The sequence below is a fragment of the Leopardus geoffroyi genome, chromosome A3, assembly GCF_018350155.1.
Source record: "Leopardus geoffroyi isolate Oge1 chromosome A3, O.geoffroyi_Oge1_pat1.0, whole genome shotgun sequence".
Classification (NCBI taxonomy): domain Eukaryota; kingdom Metazoa; phylum Chordata; class Mammalia; order Carnivora; family Felidae; genus Leopardus; species Leopardus geoffroyi.
This window is the reverse complement of record NC_059336.1, coordinates 125761471-125786566: the sequence shown is the minus strand read 5'-3', so window position 1 is coordinate 125786566 and position 25096 is coordinate 125761471. Positions and strand designations below refer to the sequence as shown.

Sequence of the window (25096 nt, the reverse complement as noted above, 5' to 3'; positions counted from 1 at the left end):
TTCTCCTTCACAAAGGGATGCAATCCTTAATCTGTTGGGGAAGGAAGGCACTGGTGAAAATCCATTGCATTTGGTCAAAAGAAACAGGAAGAAAACTTCAGTTTCTGGGTCAGGTGCAGAAATCCTTTCAGGGCTCAGAAGCACAGCTGAGGCAGGGGTGCTGAGAGATAAAGCATGACTAAAGGAACTGGAAGCCCGTGATGCACAAAGAGAAACCACAGTGATAATATGACCAAAGACCCAGCAGTACCCTTGACTAGATCAACTCAAACCCCCACATTAAAAACATAGCAGAAAGGAATGTACATTCATCCCCCTGCATAACAAATGATTTATCTCAGTCTCTGTCCTACACAAAATGTTTAGCTTTAAACAAAAACTTACAAAGTATTTGAAAAGGTAAGGAAAAAATGATATAATGCCAAGAGGTAAATCAATCAATATAAATAGATTCAGATATGACACAGATGTTGGGACTATATGAGAAGGAATTCAAGAAACAACTAGAGGTCACTATTGATTATTTCCAAGCCACCAGGTTTTGATGTTTTTGTGGGATATTGCAGTCTATAAAGCTAAAAAAAATCCAAGCTGGACTACCCAATAAAGCTGGTTCCTAAAGACTCTGTAATGGGTCCTCCAAGAACACCATCATCATTCATTTCATGTATATTTACTCACTATTCATTGTATATGGGACCCAATCCCCAGTCTTTTTTTAATGACAGATATTATTCTCTTTAAATGAACACAATTACATGTTACACTCCAGATCCTTTTGGGCCTCAGGATTATATCAAGCCGTATCATAGATTTTCTTGGATTCATAGCATCATTTGAGGACCTTTCTTGGCCATCTGCATCTTGCACCTTAGTTCCACATAAGTATGTGCATTAGAACATGTTCTCAGCATAGCGTCATCTGCAAATTTACAGATGTGCAGCTGGAACCACAGATGTCCCCTGATGGAACAGCTCCCTCATTTGAGACCAGTTGGAGGTGAAGACCATTACTGTCCCCTGACATTTAATTTGGCCTAGAGCTTTGTTGCTGCATTATCACCTATTTTTCTCTTATAATTCTGTTTAAGCGTAGATTTGGATCATTCATTCATTCATTCATTCAATAAACCAATTCCCAGAGCAATATATGATTGAATCCTTGTATCATGTGATAACCAGTTTTTTGCCAATATCCAATATTGTCAGGGACTGTTTCATGCATTTTCCATGCATTATGCATTTCTCACAATAATGCAACAAGTATTATTAACCCCATTTTACATTTAAGAAAATTATACACAGTGGGTTTGAATAGCATTGTCCAAGGATATGTAGTTAACAACAAATCTGGTTTTAAAAATTTTTTTAATGTTTATTTATTTTTGAGAGAGAGAGAAAGAGACACAGCACGAGTGGGGGAGGGGCAGAGAGAGAGGGAGACACAGAATCTGAAGCAGGCTCCAGGCTCTGACCTGTCAGCACAGGGCCTGACATGGGGCTCAAACTCATGAACTGTGAGATCATGACCTGAGCCAAAGTCGGACACTTAACTGACTGAGCCACCCAGGTAGCCCTGTGGTCAAGATTCTTACTGCAATGTCTATCCATTGGGGTCAGAACATTGTGAGTAGAAAGCAAGATTGCACCTTGGGGAGAACCACATCCCTACAGTCACCCTGAAACAGGGCTGAGGGAATGCTCCTGCTTCCATACAGAGCCAGAGAGAAGTCTGGTGTAGAGTCTTAGGTGCAGAGGTGCCTGCTTCACAGGCATGTTTGGGTTTGGACGTGGACATTATTTGGGGTTCCCCTCAGGCCTTTGATAAAGTCCTGTCAAAGTCTTAGCCTGCTATCAATTGGGCTGTGAGAATCAGAAAGAGTAGTAGTATTGACTCCCTAAGCCCAGAGTAGAGGGGGACTTCGGGGTAGACATGCACAAAGACAACAGTGCCAGGACTAGCAAAGATCTCACACAAGGGGGTTACTAGCAGGAAAGACACTAAGAACATGCCAGCAAAACAGGTCAAAGCATAAAAAGGAAAATTGCTTAAGATAACAAGAAAGTCCTAGGTTTTTGGAGATAACTAGTAAGCTTTAGGGGAAAAATGAATACTCGTTTTTTTTTCTTTTTTAAAGCACATGTCATATTATTTCCTTGGATGACTCCATTAAATGTATATGTCTTCATTCAAGAAAGAACTTATTTTGATTCCTGATAAAGCACTTATTTGCATTCTACAGTACTCTTTGATCTAAAACCATTTGTTTTATTATCATAAAATCCATTTTCATCTGAAAAATACCAAATCACCATATACTAGCCTGACACAGATAGGCTTGGTCTGGACAATCATCTTGTGAAGCTCAAAACCTTCTGGAGCACCACTCCTCTGGACGATTTCATGAATATTTCCCACCTATCTTCATTCTCTGGTGCACCAGCCAGGCATCCTACTCTTACTTCCCGTGTCCCCACCTATCCCCTGGCTGTTTCAAAGCCATTTCCACAGTCTGGTGCTGTATTTGTTTTCTGGGGCTGCTGTAATAAAGTAGTACAAACTACAAGACTTAAACAACAGAAAAGTATTGTCTCATAGTTCTGGGGGCTAGAAATTCAAGATCAAGGTACCAGCATGTCTGGTTTCTTCTGAGGGCCATATGGAGAATCTGTTCCGTGCCTTTCTCCTAGCTTCTGGTGGTTGCTGGAAATTTTTGGTGCTCTTTGGCATCACCGTAGTCTCTGCCTTCATGTTCGCATGGCATTCTTCTCATGTATATAACGCTACTTCCAAATTCTCCCTTTTTAGGATACAGCCATATTGGATTAGGGCTCACCCTAATGACCTCATCTTGATCATCTGCAAAGATTCTTAACAAACACAGTCACATCTATAGGTACTGGAAGTTAGGGCAATAAATCCTTTGGAAGGATATGATTCAATCCATAACAGATGGGGTGAGGGGGAAGAAGGGGTTGGGGAGAAGGCTCTGCCTGAAGGCCCTTCTCCCCCTTTCCACTACACTCATAATGGTTTCCTAAGTTAATTTCCCAGTCTAGTGGTCATGTCTGAAACTTTCTCTTTCCTTCTCAAACTCTACCTTTCCTACTTCAAAATCCAGAATTTTAACCCTGTTGATTAAACATCCCAGATAATTTTGGGGGTGTTTGATTTTCTTCTGAAAAATAAATCAATTTTTCTCCCAACAAAATTCCCACTATTAGAAACTCTGGGTGATCTTTCTCATTCAAAAATTTCAAAGAAAAGCAGTGTTAGAACACAAATGAAATAATGAAGTGGAAAGTTATTTTGTTTTCCATGTTGTTCTTTCTTTTTCCTTTTACAAATTATTCCCATCTTTATAAAATTTACAACTAATTCCCCTATTCACCTTCAGTCACTATCCCTGTAAATCATGTTCCAGCCACATAGGACTTATTAGCAATTCTTGAACCAAAGTGAGATTTTTGATTCTCTTTCCCTCTGTCTGGAGTAACCTAGCCTCACTTATGAATCTGGAAAACTCCAGCCAACCTCCAACACCTGGATTAAGTACCATCTTCCCCAACTTCCTCAGGGATTTGAACTCTACCTGCTTTCCCCCTTCACAAAGATTTATACAAGTTTCTATCATCATAGAAGCCATTGGCCATTTTTCACTGTGGTTTGTTGACAGTGTGGTCCTTCTGATTACCCCATACCTCTGATAGTGTGGACTGTCACTTTCCATTGTATTTGGGCCCTCACTCGCACTTCATAAATGTTTGAGAGACACATAGAAGGAAAGGGTGTACAAGTCACAGAAGAGCTCTTTCCAGGTCTTCACAGGCCTTTTGATTAAGGCCTTTTGAAAACACAATCATTCTCTGCAACTTGCCACTGATATAGGGTCTTGCTAAGAGTATGCTCACTCTAGAACAGAGGAAGACATTGCAGTTCAGTAAGATAAACATGTAAGTTTCATAAGAATTCATTTTGTGTTTTATGGGTGTATAACAGAGAGGAGTTTGGGGGGAAAACTGTTGAGAATGCTGGCTAACCTCAAAAGATTCTGGTCTTTTGTTCACACGAACAAAGCATGAACATGTTCACAAGCCATAAACTGCAATTCAAAAATCAACACCCAAAGTTAACTTAGACAAGAAAAGCATCCAGAAACACTAAGAACCCAGCTCTATTATGCCTTTGCCCCTTCACTATAATACTCTATGATTGCTTGTCACGTGACAAAAGTGTAGTGATCCATTATCTGAGTCTTGAAGGAGAATATGAGTCAGTGGCATCCATTCACTGGGCAGAGATGCACCCAGAATGACCATGTGAGGGCTTCATGCATTCACCATTCGCAGTCCAAGAGGCTGCTACCTCTTGCCTCAAACATTGACGTCTAAACAATCAGCAACTTCTACCAATAAGCTCATTCACTCTCTAAATGTAGCATCTGAAGCCCCATAAACAGGAGTGAACTAGTAGCAGTCTGCAGTTGTCATCATTGACAGCTTATGATTTATCTTAAACTCTCCCTCGCCATTTGGCCATGACTTTAAGTAAACACTTTCCGTCTTCCTCATGTTCTCGTTACTGCCACCTCCCACTAATAAGAGAGACTGCCAAGAAAAGCATCCAGACAGTTCATTTACCTCCCAAACTTGCCTGAAAGTAGCCGCCCCAGTTTAGACAAGGGGCGAAGCAACTACTGCACATTTTCAACAGATGGAACAATGCTTCCCAAATTATTTACATTAACATTATTTGCTCTGAGGATGTGTGTAACGAATGGGTAGCTGAATGAAATATTATGGCACAGACTGAAGACACCAGCAGTTCAGGCAGGCCATTTATGGTGATAGATGGAGATGGGCCGTTTTGCTTTCTAAGAAGCTGAGGAACTTTGGGCAGTCTGTCTTTGCTAAGTTCTTGGCACTGTCTTGTTCTGTTGGGTGGCTGGGGGCTTGGTCCAAATTCACAGGGAAATTCCTCACTTAAAGCATGGTGGCCAGAGGATCCCAAGACTGTCTCCTCACCCATCAGCCTGTGAATGAAATTGGTCTAGAATGTTGGCTGCCGCACAATGCAGCTGGCCACAAGAATGGTAGGTGGTCCTTAGATTTTCTGTGAGTGTCAGGAAGCCATCCCTAGTAGAAGTTGAGAGACCTTCCCTCAGAACTGATGGAACCCACTTTTGATTCAGCCTTCCTGAAATGTTTAATGGCCTGCCCACACCAAATCCAAAGTGGTATTGGGTATAATAGAATAGGCCATCATGAGGACCCTATGCCTGATAATATTCCTTTAGTGCCTTGTAAACCAAACCAGGAGTAGAGTAGAATGGTCACTGGCAGATGATGGGCTACAGTATAGGAAGAGAGTGCGCAGAGTCCTACTGTTTCTTCAGGTGAGCAAGTGGATTAGTAAGGGTTGGAAGGATGCCACAATGAGCCCCCTCAGTGTCAAAGTCAGTCTCATAGCAGGAGTTTCCAAGTTCTATTTGGGTACTCACACAACAATTCTCCACGTGGACTGTTTTAAATGATCATGTATTTATTAAGTATTTATTGAATACATTCAATATCCAAGGCTCTGAAACACAGATGAGGGATATCTTGAAAAATGCCTTTTCAGAAGCTCCCTCTGCAAGTGGATAAGTAGAAGGCCATCATAATACTAAGTGATAGACCTAGAGGGGGACATTTTCTTGAGGCGGCAGCTGAACTACACAGGCACTTGCTTGTCCTTGGTGTTTGTCAGAGGACTAGAAAGGGTGAAACAGGGCGAGAGCTGGGTTGTTCCATTACTACATCCACCATTACGGGGTTGTGTGTTATATGGAAAGATGTGACATCACAGGCTGTGCAAGCCAAGTTGTTAAGAAGTCTACAGAGCAACTTAGATTGTGGGAAAAGGTGTCAAGCTCCTTCTCTGGATTTGTCCTCAGAGTATTATCTGGTGTTTTGTTCTCTTTCTCTCCCTTCCTCTCTCCCTCTTCCTTCTCCCATTTTCTCTCTCTTTCTTCTTCAAGGAATCCTCACAAGTACCTCATTATTCCCTCTAACCTGCTGTTAAATCTTCAGACATCCGCAGTCTCAGAGTCCTGAGCTTCTCATTCACAGTTGAGTTTCTCCTTCTTACATGTTATTTCCCTTTCCCAGAGCAGTGATGGTTTGGCCCAAGTGGAATGATTTTCTCCCCACTGCTCCTCTGCCTGACTGTCACATCTTTAGTCTAAGAAGTATCAGACACCAGCAGTCATCGCCACATGATGGGGAGGGGACCCTAGAGATTGGGCCGTGGTGACCATATGCTGGACTACCAGTCCTCATGATGGAAGTCTGGATTGTTCTGGGGAAGAAAGCACAACAAATGACATTTTGCCCTTATCACTCTGACACATTTTTAAAAATTTATTTTTGGTATCATAAAAAGAAGACACAAAATTTCTGTATCTAGGAAAATGCTTGGAGAAGGTGGCAAATCCTGACACACAACTCTCCTGCCCCCACCCCAACTGCCCAGGCCAATGTCTCTGGCCACCAAACCACAGTGACCATGTCCATGCCTTGTTCTTGGCTCTGCACAAACACTCCTGGACAGCAGGCTTGGCTGTCATAAGAAAGTGCGTGATCCAGGCTGACTATACACTACAGGGCTGGTTCTTTTCAGTGTCCTAAATAGCCCATAGCATAAGGCCTTGCACATACAACGAAGTTTTTAAAACCCTTAAGGATTGCTGCACTTTGACCAAGAAAATTCTACAACAAAGTCAATTATGATTTCATTTTCCAGGGGAAGCACACCCAAACACACAAGTCGACAACACACATAGGCATGAACACAGACATATACGTAGATTCCCAGAACATACACTCGAGAGTCAGGGGGGAAGCACATGAGAGCAGCAGATCACACTCAGATGCAGGGACCCCTGAGCAGACGCCTCGTGGGGCTCTGCACACACCGCACCTCACCCCCGCTGACATCACTGCCATTGCTCAGAATTCCTGGCTCTGCAGTTTGGTCTCAATTCCTTTGGGCTGGAACCAGTGGGGCCTGGCCTGGCCAGGCTAAGCTGAGCTGGACAAGGCAGGGCAAGGCAGGGCCAGCCAGGGCAAAGCCGCAGATGGGTTCAGGTGTCAGTCCCCACCCGATCGGGAGCTCCCTGAGTCCAGAGTGACTCAGGCCCTGCTGTACTCGGGTTACTCTAGCTTAACTGCCCTGAAATGGCCTTGCACCCCCGCTGACCACACCAGCCCCCCTCCCATCTCCCCACTGGCCAGATGTGTGGTATACATTTCAGTCTCGGCTCAAACACACCAGTCTGGCCCCACCGAAAGGCGCAGGAATCTGTGCTTCCCTCAGGGATTCAGAGAAGGGGCTTCAATGTTCTTGCCTTGACCAAAGGCTCCTGGGAAGATGCCTCAAGATTCTTTCAGGTCTAACCCTGTGGGCTGCACTCCTTGTGCTTAACTTCCTAGAAGCTGGGGCTGCTGGCTCCTGAGTGGGTGCTCAGGGAACAACTGTAGGGGATGGTTACTCTAGCACTCTTTATCTCCACAGCAAATAGAGTGGCTCCCACCTTTGTGAATCCCGGTAACACTCTCAGGCATGAGAGGCCATGTTTTGGCCCAGGCAGGTTATTCTCTGATAGTCTGAACTATCTTTGGGTACTTAGAGGCCACTTGCCATGTGGCTGGCTCGGGGCTAGGTGCTGGCAGTGAGAGAAGAGTAAAACCCAGCCTTCATCCTGGGATTATGGTCAGTTTGGGAAATACAGGAGTGGGAATAGCAAGACAGAAAAAATAACAAAGGCCTGGACTTCACACAGACTACAGGTCAGCCCCTGTCTCTGTCTCCGGCTAGATGCATGACTTTGGGAAGTTACCCTATGGCTCACTAAACCTACTTTTTTTATCAGCTATAAAATGGCAAAGTCTATTTAACATAAAATTGTGTAGATTCTGTATATGATAACAATAATGATAGTGACAAAAGCAATTGTTACTTATAGAGTACTTACAACTTAAACTGGACCAAACTTAACTCTCATTTAGTCCTTACAACCACCTTCTTATTTTTAATGTTTTTCTATTTCTAAATTATATTTATTATGTATTTATATATTTATTCATTACATTTATATATTTTATTTATTTATTACATATTTATTTACATATACTATATATAATATTTATATTTATTACATATAGTATTATATATATTATTATATTCTATTTCTATTTCTAAATTATAAAATTTGCCAATAAAATGTGAGAAGATAAAGATAGAACTCCACAAGATATTGAAGTTTTAACAGGGACTCTTGAACATGAAAATACTTATGAATCCTAAAGAATGAATCTCAAGTGGTGGAATTTTCACAACATGGCAGGAAGCAGGGAAGACAATTTTTTTAATGTTTATTTATGTATTTTGAGAGAAAGAGAGTAGGGGAGGGGCAGAGAGATAGAGGGAGAGATATAATCCTAAGCAGGCTCCCTGCTGTCAGCACAGGGCCCAACATGGGGCTCTATCCCACAAACCATGAGATCATGACCTGAGCCAAAATCCAGAGCTGGTTGCTTAACCAACTGAGCCACACAGGCGCCCAATGAGAAGATAATTTTTGGTAATAGATCTCATTAGTTCTTATTGTTTATACCACAAAAGCAAACACTTTACCTTAACACTTTTCTTTAACTTTGGCCAAGATCAATGGTTTAGATAATGCGATAGTTAATTTTATACATCAACTTGGTGAGACCATGATGCCCAAACACTTAATCAGGCATCATTCTTGATGTTTCTATGAGGATGGGTTTTGGATGAGATTGACATTTAAATTGGTAGACTTTGAATAAAGCAGATGGCACTCCATAATGTGGATGAAAGGCATGAATAGAACAAATACTGACTGCCCCTGAGCAAGAAGGAATTCTGCCAGCAGACAGCCTTGAACTTGAACTGCAACATAGGCTCTTCCCTGAGTATCCAGCCTGATGATCCATCCTGTAGATTTTGGACTTTTTAGCCTCCATAGTCACAGGATCCAGTTCCTTAAAATAAATCTGTCCCCCCTCCCTCTGCCTCTCTCTCTCTCTCTCTCTCTCTCTCTCTCTCCCTCTCCACACACACACACACACACCCTGTTGGTTCTGCTTCTCTGGGAAACCCAACAGATACAGACTAGGAGGTTGATATTGGCTCTGGCCCCAACAGAACTCCAGAGTGAATGGGAAGAATTCTGGTATCCTAGACTAGGACAGGGTTCTGCAGATTTTGAGGGGAGAAAAGCCATTCTTATAGGCTCTGGCCTGAATGCTTCAGGTCCCAGGACCTGAAGATGACTAATCCCAGCCTGTGACTAGCAGCTTCACAGGGATTTTGTTACAGAAAGGAGGAAGGGGACTTCAGTCAACATCTTCTTGTTCTTCACTTCTTAAGGCATATACCCCTTTAGGAGTCCCTCAAACACAGGTTCACTGGCATTTCCAAGTTATTAAGCTCCCTTACTGCTCTGCTGTGCCATCTTTTCAGGGCCAGTTTCCCACCTTATCCAGTCAATGAGCCACTCTTATCTTCCCACTTCCTTCTTGTGGTGTCAAAGTGGTGTCTCTTGTTCACATGGGGGCCCCCAAACGTGGGACAACAATTGATATGAAGAAGGTGATGCTGGCAGTGAAAGGACTCACCAGAGGCAAAACAGAGTAGATAGAGGTTTACTGAATACACCATGGGGAGCAGCAGGTGGGAGAGCAGAGGGGAAGCTGTCAACCAGCAGGCGATGGGTACAGGCTATTTTTAAAAAGGGAAGGTGAAGAGGCGTGGCAACATATGGAATTTTTCCTTTTTTGGTAACTGTGCCTAGTTACAAGTAGCCCATTGGTTAGGTAGGCCTTATGGATATTTTGAGGTGGGTCACTTGATGGGCCTGTCTGTATTCAGCCAGGTGGTTGCTGTGGGCTCTTTTGCCTTGATCAAGTTTCCATTGCTCAAGCCAGTTGTCTAAAAGCAGCTTCTACACTTCTGGTCAGAAAACTCTAACAGACTCTCTGTTTAATCTTGCCCAGTTACACCAAGCTTCTTCCCAGGGGAGAAGAAGGGGCTCTGGATATGTGGTCAGAAGACCTCACCCTGACCTACTGATCACTTATTACCTCCATTATAATAGACAAGGCATCTGGATTCATTCATTTATTCGTTCTTTCACTCATTCATTCATCGAAATATTTCACGGAACACTACACCCTCCATGTCAGCATTTTGATTGTCACTAGGGCCACGGTGAATGAAAACAGACCATGCCATTGTAAGCTCCAGTTTTCATTTGACCATTCACTCTCATTTATAATTACAAACTGTGGTCAGAGATTTGGAAACGTAACAGAGGAAACTTACATTTAGCAGACGATCAGGAAACTTTGACATTTAAGTGAATATCTTACACTAACTAGGATAAAGGGCAGTAAACAGCATTTTGTGTTGACAGAACAATAGCATATGGGAGGCCAGAGAGAGAAAAGGTACAATTGACAGAAACTGGCCATAGAGACACAGTGGCTGACAGGAAGGTCAAGGGAAGTGTCCAAGATGACTCCTGGGCTTTCAGCTTTTGGAAAAGATGGATCATAGAGAGGGAATATTGAGGGAGGGGGGTGCGGGGAAGACCAGGTTTGGGAAGAACAGTGTTAGTTCCTATAGTGGTAACTTGTTGCTTTGCCACCCAGAGTCAATTCAACCTTCCTCTGATAGCACAATAACTTGCATTTTCTTGGAGAAACAGCTTTCTCCTCCTTCAGTGTGTGTGGTGTGGGAAATTGCCTCCAATATTCCTGGGGCAAGTACTCATTGGTTGAAGCTGAACAGAGTAACCAATTTCACTGGGAAAAGTGATTCGTTCTGGACTGTATCTATCCCCCTGCCTGGAAGTCAGGCCCTGGGCTGAAGAGTTATGAGGGAAACTTTTTCCTTATGCTATACTTAACAGTGGGGGTATGTACATTTAGAAGCTCCTAATCTTACAATCATTAGAGGAGAGTCAGGCCAAAAAAGGAACAAGCTCACAGGAGCTTATGTTGAGTGGAAATGACAGAAACTGAGTCATAAACATCAGTGAAGCCCATGGTCCAGCCATGTCTGATATTTGACTTTTTAGTCACATTAGGCAATAAATTCCTTTATAAATTTAGATCAGGTTTTCTATTCCTTGAAACCCAAAATTCCCAACTGATAGAATTCTTGGAGGTTTAACATGGACTTCTTGGCTTCTCATACAGTCTATCTGGACTGTTTGAATAAAATAATAGAGGGTAGAAGGATAATTTCAAGAGTGAATGAATGAATGAACGAATGAATGGAAAGTAGGTATTTTTGCTGAATGCTTTCTATATGAGTATCATGTTTGATCTTTTATATGAAGCAGCCACTGTTGTAGAGCAAAAATATAACTTGTTTATGCCCTATAACAATTCTTGAACATGATTGTTAGCATTATTGCCAAGGATGAAGAAATTACAGTTTGAAGAGGGGGAGTGAAAGATGAAGTCAAACAACCGGTGCATACAAAACCTAGGATTGAAGCCCAAGAACTTTCTACAGTGCTTCCTGCTTTTCTGAACCTTAGCTTTCTCATCTGTAAAACGGAGATAATAATACAGTACCTCTTTTCTAAGATTGTTAATTGAACCAAAGGATGTGTGTCTGTATGTGTGTGTGTGTGTGTGTGTGTGTGTTAAATCTCTTTCTAATTCTTTGGCCTGTTTCTCCAGCATTATCAAGTGACATGGACATAGCATTTAAAACAAATGGTTTTATTTTTTTTTTGTCCTTGAAAAATTTTTTTTAAGTTTCCCTAATGTGCACGCTTAAATTTCACGCATCCAAAACTGATTTCACTTTTCACTTTGCATGTTAACTTTGCACCATTGTTCAAGGCTTATGTGCCTGGAAAATTAAGGAAAGTCTATGTCCCCAGAGCCCATGTTAACTGAAGCCTGTTGTCAGACTCTCCATAGAAGTCTGGAGGTCCTCTCTGTGTGACTCAGCAAGTTTCTAACCACCACTGCACTGCTAACGCCACCTTCTCTATCACTTTCACCACTGTCACCACCACCGACACCATCACCAACACCACCACTTACACCAACAACTCCATGAGCGCCATCTACCCACAATAATTCCACCACCATAACCACTACATCTGTGACTACAGCGGCGCCCACACTTATAAAGGTCAGAAGGCACTTATGATCCCTAATCTTATAATCCCTAATCTTCCCTGGAACACTATAAAGAAGGCATTTTATCTTGTTTTGCCTGTGCAGAACCAAAGTCTCAGAAAAGTGAAATAACCATTCCAAAGTCTCATGAACTGTAAATAGTTGAGCAAGGATTTGACACTCAAGGCTACTTGAATTGGGAAAGTGTGGTCTTTTTACTCTAGTTACTATTTCCTTCTCTCGCCCATTCATCTCTATTCTAAAAGGCCAGACTCTGTTTTTTTTTCTCTGGAGTATAGAATGAGATTTCCCCTCTCAGCCTTTGTTGACTGCAGATGTGGCAAAATAAACTTGCCTGACAGTAACTGTCTTAATTACGGATATGATAACAGGAAGTCAAAATCACTACAGAGAAGGTAGAGAGGGAAGGTTGAAAGTGGGGATGGTAAATGTGTACGAATCTCATGTGAGACTTAACATGTCACAACTATGGGCTCTATTGTCTGAAAGGCAACAAAGTCTTTCCAGCTGGTGGGGAAAGTCCAGCTGAGGTGGGGGAGGAAGAGATACCTGGCAGTGAGGCCATCTTCCTGTCAAGATGGGGGTGTAGGGTTGCTGTGACATCGGAAATGAGGGCAGCCTGAAGGCTGGGGTTAGCATTCAATGGGAGGATTGAAGGGCACTTTGAAGTCTAGATAGCATTTCTGAAGAATGCCTGACAAGAATTCCAGACTTTTATAGAGGGATATGGAGATTGGATATGTTTTGCTTTTGAACGCTTTTTATTTGCAACTTTATAGTTTTCTGCCATAAATTTAAACTGAAATGGATATTAAATTGCAAAAACAACACAGTTCATGCCTATTTTTCACACACACCACAAAGACTCTCCGAGTAAACTTTGTCTTGACTAGCACATAGAATGGAGTTTGGATAATGCCTTTACCCAGGTTTTACTACCCCACCGGAACTATTGCCTCCTTTATCCCATTAAAAAGAAAATTGATTTATTAACTGTTGATATTTTCACTTGGGAAATTCATCAGGCCCCTTGGTCAGTAGAACTAGGAATCCTGAACAATGTTTCTGTAGTATAAAGAGAAGGTACCAATAGGATATCATCCATGTGTGTACTTAAGAGTGTTTATGTGTTTGAAATGTTAACACCTCTACCTTGCTTGTCCATCATGGAGAGCATCTTATTTTCTAAGCCAAGCACAACAGGACTCTGTCAATTCTAAAGACGTTAAGCCATTTATTGCCACTTTTATTATAGCTTCTATAAGATTGTTTTGTGAGTGCCCTGAAAACTTATGCCAGTAAGAAGAGACTCAGATGCAGGTATCACATGTTGTTATTACATTGTTGTCCAAAGAAAGGTACTCACAACCTCCACTACGTAAGAATAATTGGGTGAGAAATTCTGATTAGCCACCTCCTTTTATCCAATAAGATAAATTCTAGGATTGATGGCATTCAGACACTCTTAAAACTCTTCCAAGTGTTTTGATCTTCATTACATTTATTAAAATAAATAAATAGCCTCATCAAAGAGTTTATAGAGTTTAGTTCTCTTTGAACCTGTTATACAAATGTATCCTCTGCAAGAGCTGACATGTAAATATATGTAACATTTAAAGTGTAAACATACAGTTAGGACTCACAAATTAGTCCCCATGAAATAGTCCTCAGGGCACTGAGAGCTGCTAAGATCAATGTTTTAGAAACTACATTCTTTTGATGAGTGAGATAAGTTCTCTGATTTGAATCCTGGGAAGGCCACAAAGTGCTGAGAGGAAGGCTCTTGGCTGGGTGAGGGCCTTTATGAAGGGAGGAGGCTAGTCCTTCCTCCAGGGAATATGACGCTACCAATGCAGCCTGAGCTACATAGTCGGCACTTGTGGCCATATTGGCTGCTTTTAATCACTCTGGGTAATAATCTGAAGGTTGCATTCATGGTATTAATGATTAGTAACTCCTGTGCCCATGGTTGGCACCAAAAACAGCATGTTGATGATTACTTCTGGTCTTAAAGAATGAGTAGCACAGGATGCCTGTGTCCCACTCTATATGAGGCCTTCTCTCCCCTGCAGAGTAAGTTGGCATCTTTCTTTGGCTTAATTCAGAGAATGGGTTTCCAAGCCAGCCTTGAGCAGCCTCTGGAGCATTTTCTGAGCCAGCTTCTGGTGGGGTATTGGGCTCTGGTGTATTTTGAAGAGAGTAGTTGGCATACTCAAAGAATGAGTATATTTGTAAACCACAATCACATAAATGTGAAGGGAAACACAGCGTCTGCCAGCAATGTCTCTGGCCTGTATGTGGAACAGACTGGCAAGCAATGGAACAGGCCAGAGCCACGAGTGTCAGAGCTGGAAGGGACCGCAGCATAATAAGGGCCAAGTCCACAATGACAGAGAACAAGCAACTTTCCCAAGGCCACTCCACCACGTCTCTCGGTTGCTTCATTTATAAAAGGGGAACAGCAGTACTTGTCTGGCAGATCACTTGAAACAGGTTAACGTTTAATCTAAATACCTAAATGGGGTAACGTCTATGTGAGTGCCTCACATGGAGATTGGCCCCTGATAAATGTTTACCAGTTGTCTTATTACCAGGGTATTACCCCTTGGAGCCCACACCTCTAACCATTGTCCATTCTTGCCTTGCTGCATGCTGACGCTACACTGCGGCCCCACACGGATAAACCCTGGTGTGATGCCGGATGGTCACACATGCCAGGTATGAGTTCCTCCCACAGAACTCGCCTCTTTGCAGTACAAAACATATAGAAAATTGTCTCCTTTTAAAAATAACTGTATAGGGGAGGGTGGGTGATGGGTATTGAGGAGGGCACCTTTTGGGATGAGCACTGGGTATTGTATGGAAACCAATTTGACAATAAATTTCATCTATCGAAAAAAAAAAAAAAAGAAAAGAAAAAAAATAAATAACTGTATAGAAACTTTTTCACTTCCACGACATGGAAGCACCACAGACAACCCAGGCAGGACAAGCCCAGAGCCTCTTGACTTGGGTTTCCTTGGGATTTAGAGCGTGTCATCGTAGAGCAAACACTCATGAATTCCTACTCTTCTCAGGAGCACATTGGTGACCCTTGTCTCTCTAATTCAAAGAAAAATATGTTCCAAGCTCAAGAACGTCATCTTAACACCCAAGAAAAGAAATCATCTATCCCTTTACCTTTAATAACATCAACAACTAATAGGAAGGTAACCAAATCTTTATAGTTTTTCAAATATCACCTAGATTTGTAATTCTAACCGTGAGAAAACAGCATACACCTGTGACAGTGCAGTGTTCTGTGTCCTCATAAGAGTCAACAGGGAACTTAAAGAATAGCGCACCCATGATGGTGCAAAGAACCTGGAGGCAATTTTCTTGAGCCTAGTTTCCTTTGAACATATGTTATAGGCTCGGGTAGACTGCTGCCACTGAATATTTGGTATTTTGTTCCAAAAGAGAAAACCTCTGCTGGTAATAGGGTATCCCTTGACAGAAATCAGCCAAAGAAGACTATCATAGAATCCACATCACAGAAATTTTACCCAAACCACACTTTATATTTCATATCATGAGAGTTTAACTTCTTCTATAGAAAGTTACAAAAACATCGAAAAATCAAACTCCAAAACCAAATTCCCAGCTGCCTTTTCAAAGAACTCTACACTCAGACCATTGGAAGCAATGCTTGATAAAGTGTATTTAAAAAGAGCTATTGATTGCACAGCTGCAAGTGGAAACAGGGGAGGGTTATAAATTAGGAATCCACCATCCAAGAAAATATCATACAGATAAGAAGAAATCTCATCTTTCTGAAGCAAAGCCACTAAAACCAACAATGGTCAGAAACTCTCTTCTGGGTGCTCAGTGAGGTGCAAGGGGACATTGCTTCTTAAATGAAATACTACTCTGATGGAGAACAGAAGAGATATCCCAGAGTCTTTTTTTAATGCAGTGACCAATTTTTTTAAATGCATCATAAAATTGAATTAATGGCATGAAACGCAAAACTGGAAAGCAGCATCACATGAGGAGGAAGCAGAAGAGATTTCAATAAGGATCGTGACAGATATGGGAAAAGAGGCTGAAAGTCAATATATGAATTCAAGTTCAGAAAAGCAGGGAAGAGAAGAACCAGCATTTATTGTCTATCACGAGCAGTCCCTCTGTTATGTTGTTTTCTGCTTTTGTTCAAGAGCTCAAGGTGTGACTAAGTGGAGGATAAGAAAATATTTCAAATAGAAACAGCAAGTGCCCCCTTTCTGTGGCATTCTTAATGTGGGCATATGATTTATTCATGCAGCACAGGGCTAGACTCTGCATCCTTCATCATGAGTAATTCTCAGAACAATCCTGCTAGATAGGTCTTATTTTTCTGATTTTATAGATGAGGACAGGGGCATAGAGAAATTAAGAAGAAAATACAGCAAATGGTTAGTGTAGTCAGCTCAGGCTGCTGTAAAATATACCATAGTTTGGGTGGCTTCAACAGATTTATTTCTCACACTTCCCGGTCCACCGAAGACCAGGGTCCTGGCAGATCCCAGATCTGGTGAGGACCCACTTCCTGGTTTGTAGATGGTCGGCTCCTTGTGTGCTCACAAGGCAGAGAGCAGAGAGAGGAAACAAGCCTCTGTGTCTCTTCTTAGAAAGGCACTAGTGGCATTTATGAGGGCTGTGCCACCATGACTTCCTCGCCACCATCCTCAACTACCATCATTCTGGGGATTAGTCTCCCACATATGAATTTGGGGAGGAGGGGACACAAATATTCAGTCTATAGCAGACAGAAGCAATAATGAAATGTATTACAAAAATAAACTTCTTTATCTGAAAAGGACCTAAGACAAGAGAGGAGAGGTAATAAGGAAAATTTGTGAAAAGAAATCCTTACTTAGACATCCTTTTTTCAGGGCAATGAAAAAGAATTCTCTAAGCACTGGAAAAAAAAAGTAAATAAACAAAAATTTACATCACCTGCCAATGAATACAAGTCCGCTTTTTGTAAAGCTGACAGGAAATAATGAAGAGGCCTCTGGAGAGGATGAGGGGAAATGGGAGGAGCCCTCAAATCTGTGCCTACTAGAATTCTCATTCTTATGCGATGAAAAATAAATAGTATTTATGCTGCTCAAGGCATCTGAAAAGTGGTTTATACACACTGACCTTTTTCATCATAACAACTCCTTGAGGAAGAAACTATTATCTCTATTTTACAAATGAGGAAACTGAGGCACCAGAAGGCATCTGACGTATCCAAGTTCACACAGCCACCATGCGGTGGAATCTGAATTTCTCTCTGGCAACCTGATTTCCGAGTCCTTGCTCTTCACCAACACGCTGAGAGGAAGTCGGTGGATGACACGAACGGGGTAATTCACACCCACGAATCTTTACGTCACAAAGAAGTCAGGAACAGGATTTGAAATAAGGATGTTTAGAACACTAGAAAAAGCAATCTGAGAGAAGTACTGGATGTTTTGGCAGAAGAAGGATCATCAGAACTGAAAAGGAACCAGTATCAATTCTGAATTTGAAAATCATACTCACAGAATAAAACAAACACCCCCAATTTAGTAGTGTAATGGTCTACTAGACAAAAACCGAATTTGACACTGCATCCCTGCATCTGAACTTGAAACTTGCATTTGAAAATGGAATCTAGAGCTGGAGAAATCTCCCAGAATGAAACAGAGAGAGAGATCAGGATGATGGAGGGAAAAAAGGGAAGGAGATCGGATAGCAGGAAGCAAATGCCAGGAGACAATTCAGTATACAATATACAGTGGCTACTCCAGAAATACAGAAGAAAAAAAGGAGATGAAGAAGAAAAGATCAGATGTAATTTTGACACTTATGCTTTTGTTATTTAGCTTTTGCAATTAATAGTTTCCGATATGATTTCTGCTTTAATCCAAGAGATTTCTCTTCAACCAATTTTCAAACATCTGGGGTTTTGAAAGTCATCTATTTATCGGTTAATGTTCAGTTGCTAATTCTGCCACATTTCATTATTCATTATTCATAATAAAAATATTTAGTTCTTGTCATTGTTGGGTTTTTTTGGTTTCTATTTTCGTACAATTTCAAGAAAGAGATGAGTACTCTGAATAAAAATCAGAGTACCAGCTTGGTTAACAAAAAATCTAAATCACACGCGGCCAAAGATTAAAATCAAAACAAACAAAAAATAAATAAAAAGTGGTGGAAAAAGGAGAATACTTACAAATGAATGCTAATCCAACTAATGGCAGACTTCATATCAGCAACAATGGCTGTAAAAGAACAATGAAAACAATGACCTCAAAGTGCTGAGGGAATAGAGCTCAATCTAGAATTCTAAGCCAGCTGAACCTTCATTCAAGAATAACAAAAGTGGTGCCTGGGTGGCTCAGTTGGTTAAGCATCTGGCTCTTGATTTCGGCTTGGGTCATCATATCATGGTTCCTGAGTTTGAGCCATACATTGGGGCTGCTTGGGATTCTCTCTCTCCCTCTCTCTCTATTCTTCCCTCACTCATGCTCACTCCCTCTCTCTCAAAAATAAATAAATAAATAAAACGTAAAAAAAAAGAATAACAACAAAATAAAGACATTTTTAGAGTATTGCCCAAGGACCTTGGCTGAAAGGCATACACTATAGCTTATATTTCAGCAAGAAACATGCGTTTTCTCTTTTAATTTTTGGAAGTGAGGTCTTATGCTGATATGATTGTTTAAGTATCCATATTTTTTTAGACAAATTCCACTTTGATGTGGTGTAAAATGTTTCTGAAGCACTATTGTCTTTGTCTTCCTAACACTCATCAAAGTCTGGACAGAGATTAAAATGCCAACAATCTGAGTGCTCCCCAGATTCCCTCTCTTCTGGACAGAGCCTGCCTGCCTGCTCCCCCCTTCCTCAGGAGTGACTATGGGGCTGAGGCTGGCTGCACAGAGGTTTCCATGAGGGCCCAGAAGTGGTCTGGTTGGCCCACAGGATGAGCCTTCTGCCTTCCTGTGCCCCTACTGCTTCACAGGCCCTCTGCCTGCCAGGCACCTTTACTGAAGTCACAGAAAAGCAGAGGCAGGCAAAATGTGACAACACACTTAAGGATTCTCAGGGAGGAAGGTGTGAATCTAGAATCTGTTGCACAGGTGAAAGCATTTGAAGAGAGCTTCCCAAATAACGAAACCTGTAAAAGTAAGTCACTTAGAGACCAATTAAAGGTCTTCCGGATCTGAAAATGTTTAACAGATATATGATCGAAAATGTTTAACAGATAACTGAAAAGGGTGCAGGCAGAGCTGAACACGAATTTAGATCTGAAAGATCCAGTGGAAGAATTAGTTCACAATTCAGAGCAAGCACAAGGGGATTGAAGTCCCTAACTCGGTGAGCCAGTCCTCCATATTTTATTGCTGTCTGTAAAAGTGAGGCAACTATAACTAAAATTCACAGCCCCACGTTGTGGCTCAAAAGATGTCAAATCCCAAGGAGACTTCTCTTTTTTTTAATTTATTTATTTTGAGAGGGAGAGGGAATGGGAGGGGCAGAGAGAGGGAGAGAGAGAATCCCAAGCAAGCTGGGCACTCTCAGTGCGGAGCCTGATGTGGGGCTCGAGCTGACAAACTGATCTGAGTTGAAATCAAGAGTCAGACACTTAACCGACTGAGCCACCCAGGCACCCCATGAAAATTCTTGAGGTATGTCCTAGCTTTAGATGCCCAACCAGGTATTCACAAAATAAAAAAAAAAAACATTTTAGTCAATTATTTTATTTTGAAATACATTAATGTGATACACAGAGACTAAATGAACATTGAAGCGAGTTAGTAGTTTGTTGGTGGTGTGTGCATGTGTGAGTGTGTGAGTGTGTGTGTGTGTGTGTGTATTCCATTTTGGATTCCTCCTATTTCAAAGAAATAACTATCTTCCCTAAAGACTTGGAACACAGACAGGACTTTTTACCTTCTCTTTCTTGTTCGTCATACAAAGAAGGTACTTTGGTATTTTATGCAATTGGATTTTTAAGCCTGACTTTCCCTTGGAATAAAATTGGACTCAAGGGAGTGAATGCTCCATGCTGTGAGCAGGGTTAAACCACTGTTTTCAAAAGCTGGCAAACAGGTGAAAGGTTGGAGGTGCATCTAAAGAGATAATCCAGGAATGCTTGGGGCAAACCCTATTGAGAAGCTCATGACAGACTAGGGTTTCAGGAGTTGGGCCAGAGAGGCAGCGGTGATATTGAGAATCACCTTTTGGCTACGCCAAAATACATCCACCTGTCACCAGAAAGGCCATGAAGCAACTGCTCAAAGAGGCACATGAAAGTCTATGTGAAACCAGACTCAACAAAAGGTGGAGAAATAAATGAGGAAACCAAGGCTGAGTATTACGTTTGGCTCTGAGACTTCTGGCAACACAAATAAAAGGTGAAACATGGTGAGCTATGTGGTTCTTGTCCGAAAGGATGAAGGGGACCCATGTTTTTCTTGGTACTTAACTATAAACTAATTTTTCCAATGCATCCTTATATGGGAGCGATGAACAAGCATATCAACATGCAAAATAAATTATTTAAAGTGGTTCTTCTGAAGCGCTGGAATCACAGTCGTTACCAGGACTTTGCAAATACTTTTTTCTTGCGTTTTTAAAGAAAATTTGATTTACAATAGCTCTTTTCCCTCCTGGTTTGAAAATCAGATTGATATTGGCTGAAGTGTGCCCTCCCCCCCATTCATATGCTGAAGTGTTAACCCTCAGGACCTCAGAATGTGACCTTACTTGGAGGTAAGCTTTTACACAGTTAATCAGGTTAAAATAAGGTCATTAGTATGGGCTTAATCTAATATGATGGTGTTCTTACAAGAAGGGGAAATTTGGACACAGACAAGCATGTATCGTCACATAAAGATGAAGCCAGAGATAAGGATGATGCTTCTATAAGCCAAGGAATGCCAAAGATTGCCAACAAACTAGCACCAGCTACACGGGAGCCAAGGAACAACTTCTCCCTGACACCCCTCGGCAGGAACCAAGCCTGCTCAGACTTCTAGCATCCATTCTTGTTAGATGATAAATGTCTGCTGTTTGAGCCCCTCAAGCTGTGGTACTTCATCAAGGAAGCCCTTAGGAAACCCATGCACATGTCATTGTATTTTTCTAGGCTGAGGGATCCTCCAATGCAGCTTTGCCTGGCAGTGAACATTTCCGATCAGGGCCTGAATCAAAGATTCTAGTGATTCAATTACAAACAAAATAATTGAGAGAAAAATGCAGTCAGGATAATTCCAAGAACAGTCCATGACTGAGAGCATTTTCCCCGTACCCAACGTCCCCAGCAACGATGAGCTCACATCAGGTCTGATCGTACCATGAAAAGTTCACATTTCTACAATGTTTTGGTCTCGTTCTAAATTATATTGGTTTTCTTTGGTCTCGTCCTAATTTATATTGGTTCCCTTTTATGACAGGAGTCCAGGGACCAGAAAGAACTGGCCCAGGACCAAATGTAAATAAAACTTGAAATCTCTGTCATTTACCTGATCCCTAATTAGGAGAAGGGCAGCCCCTCACCCAAGCCTTTGCCAGTGCAGGTAATGCTGCTGGAGGGTCCCAACAGCTCCTTTTATGACTTGGGTGAATTTTGCCAAGTATTTGCTTGGTGTCACATTTATGAGCTTACTTAAGAATCTTTTGTACAAACGTTTTGAAGACTTACTTTGTGGACTTGCTCCAGGACTAGATTCCTGGGGCCCACTGCACAGTATTTTAACGAGGCCAAGAGGTAAGCTTTGCCTTCTGGGTATTTTCTCCTATTTTCTTTCCTGCCTCTTCTCCCTTCCTCCAGGAGTTCCTGTTCCTATAACAAACAAGTCAGCTACTACCTATGGGCAACATTCCCTTAAGCACCAACCATTGTTCTGCATCTTCCTGGGCATGGGCCTGATCTCTATGGGGAAGCTTACTATCTTAGAGCACCTGTGAATGTTCATGTGTGCATGCATGTGTGTGCACGCGTGCATACACTTGCAATTGAGGGAGAGCTTCTTGAAGGAGAACTGCCCACCTATTTGTAGAATCCAAGTATCTTGGCATTGCAAGAAAACTTTTAAAATGTCTGATGCAACTTCGACTCCAGCAACCTTTGCTCCAATGAAAATTTGCTATATATCTTTGCCAGCTGGTCATACAAGTTCTGATGGAACTTTTCCAGGATTAAGTCATCTCTGCATTTCATGGAGCCCACAAAATCCCAAAGACTTTTCATTGTTCTTGGAAAGTCTTCCACCTATTGAGATAGAACTTCTTTCTTGGCTCTAACCCACTGCAGCTCTTCCCCTAGACAGTCTCACTGACATGGGCATGGACTTACGACAAAGTTAAATTGGGAGGGGAGCAAACTCTTAGTAATTCAGATATAAAGCACTGCCAGTTCTTCTCTCAAATGTCTGGGCCATCTTGGTGAAAGTACCCTCACACATCTGTATAATTTGTGACAGGATCCCATCTCCTCCTTCACTCTCCAGATTATAGACTCCCCTGGCACAGGGCTGGACTGGGCTGGACAGCTTCGCCTGAGTCGTATGTCTGTGAATGGTAGAATAAAGGGAAACAAGCAATATACCCTGGAAGTTCTAGAGATGGTGCCCCCTTGGGAGGATTTGGAAGACAGAAGTCAGGATCAGTGGGATGAAGGCATGCCACACAGGAAGGGGAAAAACTTAGCCAAGAAGACTGACCCTCGGCAGCCCTGGCGTAGGGAAAGGGGCCTTCAAGGACTGGCATCTTGCTCCACTGGGGCTTTTCTGCTTCCTTATGTGATTTTTGGACTGTAAAGATTCTTCTGTTTTCTATTATTGAAAGGTATCTTCCCGTAACATTCTGAGAAAGCTCCTGATAAGAGGTATCTGCTCCAGAAATGTGGAGATGTGGCAAGGATGGCTGGGAGAGGGGCTGGGGGCAGGAGGCCTATGGCAGCAAAGGAAGTGCTTTGTGATACCAACTCCAGAGAAATTGCTGGATAGGCCTGCTGACCCAGGGAGAGGTTACCCACGTCTGGCCTGGCTCAGAATGCTCTGCAGAACTCTGCCTATCCACCCAATCACCATTGCTTTACACACTGCTTCCTTACACCTTAACAGAATTATATTATTTGAACAACTCAGAAGACAGCTTTTTGATAGATGAGAGAATTGAGAAGTTGAGTGATTTCCTCCAAACCACATAGGGAGTTAATAGTAGAGAGTTTTCCCTTGACCTTTTGATCTTTCTGTTTCTACTGATACAAGTGAATGAGGGGAGTGAATTTCGCCTCTTGAATTGTCTTGGCAATTGTCCCACTGACCCTTTGGCTCCATACCATATGACTGTGACCAAGGGGACCGCATCCAGAGGGAGGAGGCCTGCCATCTCTCTCTGAGGCACTTGGTTTCTCTAGCTCCATCATAGGTGTTTTGAAAGACTGAGCTAGGGTCCCATTCTTTGAGTAATTTGTTCAGAATATTTTTGCATTTTTTTCCATAAGGGTGAAAATAGACTTTAGCCATCAGAGAATAATATCAAGTATTCATGCAAGGGTAAAATCAGTGTCCAGAATAAGAGTTGAATCCTCCTTGTTCTATTTATACGTGTAAATTATTTAACCACACTGGTTACATTACCAGTTGGGAATACCTCCACCTGACTAAATATATATTCGTACACGTTGGCATCAATCTCCATTAACATAATATTCGCCATTATGGGAGCATTACACCATCATCCTACTCACAGATGTGACACAGAGCAGTGTCACAGACACCTCAATGCACGGGCCCTTAAGTCAAAATGGAAAGTTAAAAACACCTTCTGCAGGCAGCCACTGGCATTACTTCATATTTACATTAGTTTTGCTAATCTAGTAGAGTGAACTTTTTCCCTAAGAAAATGTAATAGGAATATTTTATTTGAAAATTTTATGTGGTAAGCAGCTGTCTAAAGTCTTAATTCCTGTTTTCAGTAGGGTAAGTGGCAAACGCAACCAGGAAGGAAAAAAAAAATGCAGTTTCCCGAGTGCTAGCGAGGGCAGCAGGCAGTGGAAAATCCGTGCAAAGTCTTTCCAGGAAAACGTTCCTATATAGATCACTGTGCAAGTACTTAAATGTTGGTGTAGAAAAATATATCCACATTTCTTAATGAGATTGAGCAAAAAAGCTGGAAAGGCTCCCAGCAATCAGGAACCGGGCAGAGAGAGAGCCAGCAGATTGCAAAAGTCACACAGAAGGCGAGTGATCACAGGCACCCAGGCCCTGGCAGAGTGGCAATCTGCATCCTTTGTACCCATTGCTGCGCCTGCTACTGATCTCAGGGGTGTTACAGTTAGGACAGCAGGAGGGGAGCTCCGTGGACCCCCGCCATCACTCCAGCCATGGTGAGTCACATACCCATGACATCTGCCATGCCCTGTCGTTCCTCTCACCTCTCTGATCAATTACTAAGCAAACACAGGGCCATGTTGCAGTCTCTGCCTTTTTCTGTCATAGAAATTCAAGCAGGAGCAAGAGCACAGTTTGTACTTACCTACATCTTGCATGAGTTAAATGAGTTGAATTGGTATAGTAAAAAGAGGAGTTTAAGGGATAGTCAGATGAGAGTTCCTGTCTTTGTTCAGGTATAACTTTGGAGAAATCGCCCAATCTCTGAGCCTCTTAAACTAGGACAACAATATTTTTCTCATAATCTTTCCTAAGAATTAAATGGTGTACTGTATAAAAAGTTCATCCTAAAGGAGTTACCCAGTAAATGTTAATTTATAATTATATACAATTATATTAAAATTTTGTATAGAAAGATATATGTAACCTATATAATATATAGATAAAATATAGCATATATCATA

The 25096-nt window shown here is 41.9% G+C and overlaps 1 long non-coding RNA gene across 1 annotated transcript in view; it reads right to left on the bottom strand.

Moving 5' to 3' along the window:
- LOC123581517 overlaps positions 1–18630 on the bottom strand; it is a 31466-nt gene extending 12836 nt beyond the window's left edge. The window contains exon 1 of the long non-coding RNA XR_006703781.1: positions 18461–18630. This is a non-coding gene — a long non-coding RNA (uncharacterized LOC123581517). The remainder of the gene's footprint in view (positions 1–18460) is intronic.
- Positions 18631–25096: the final 6466 nt, after the last annotated feature.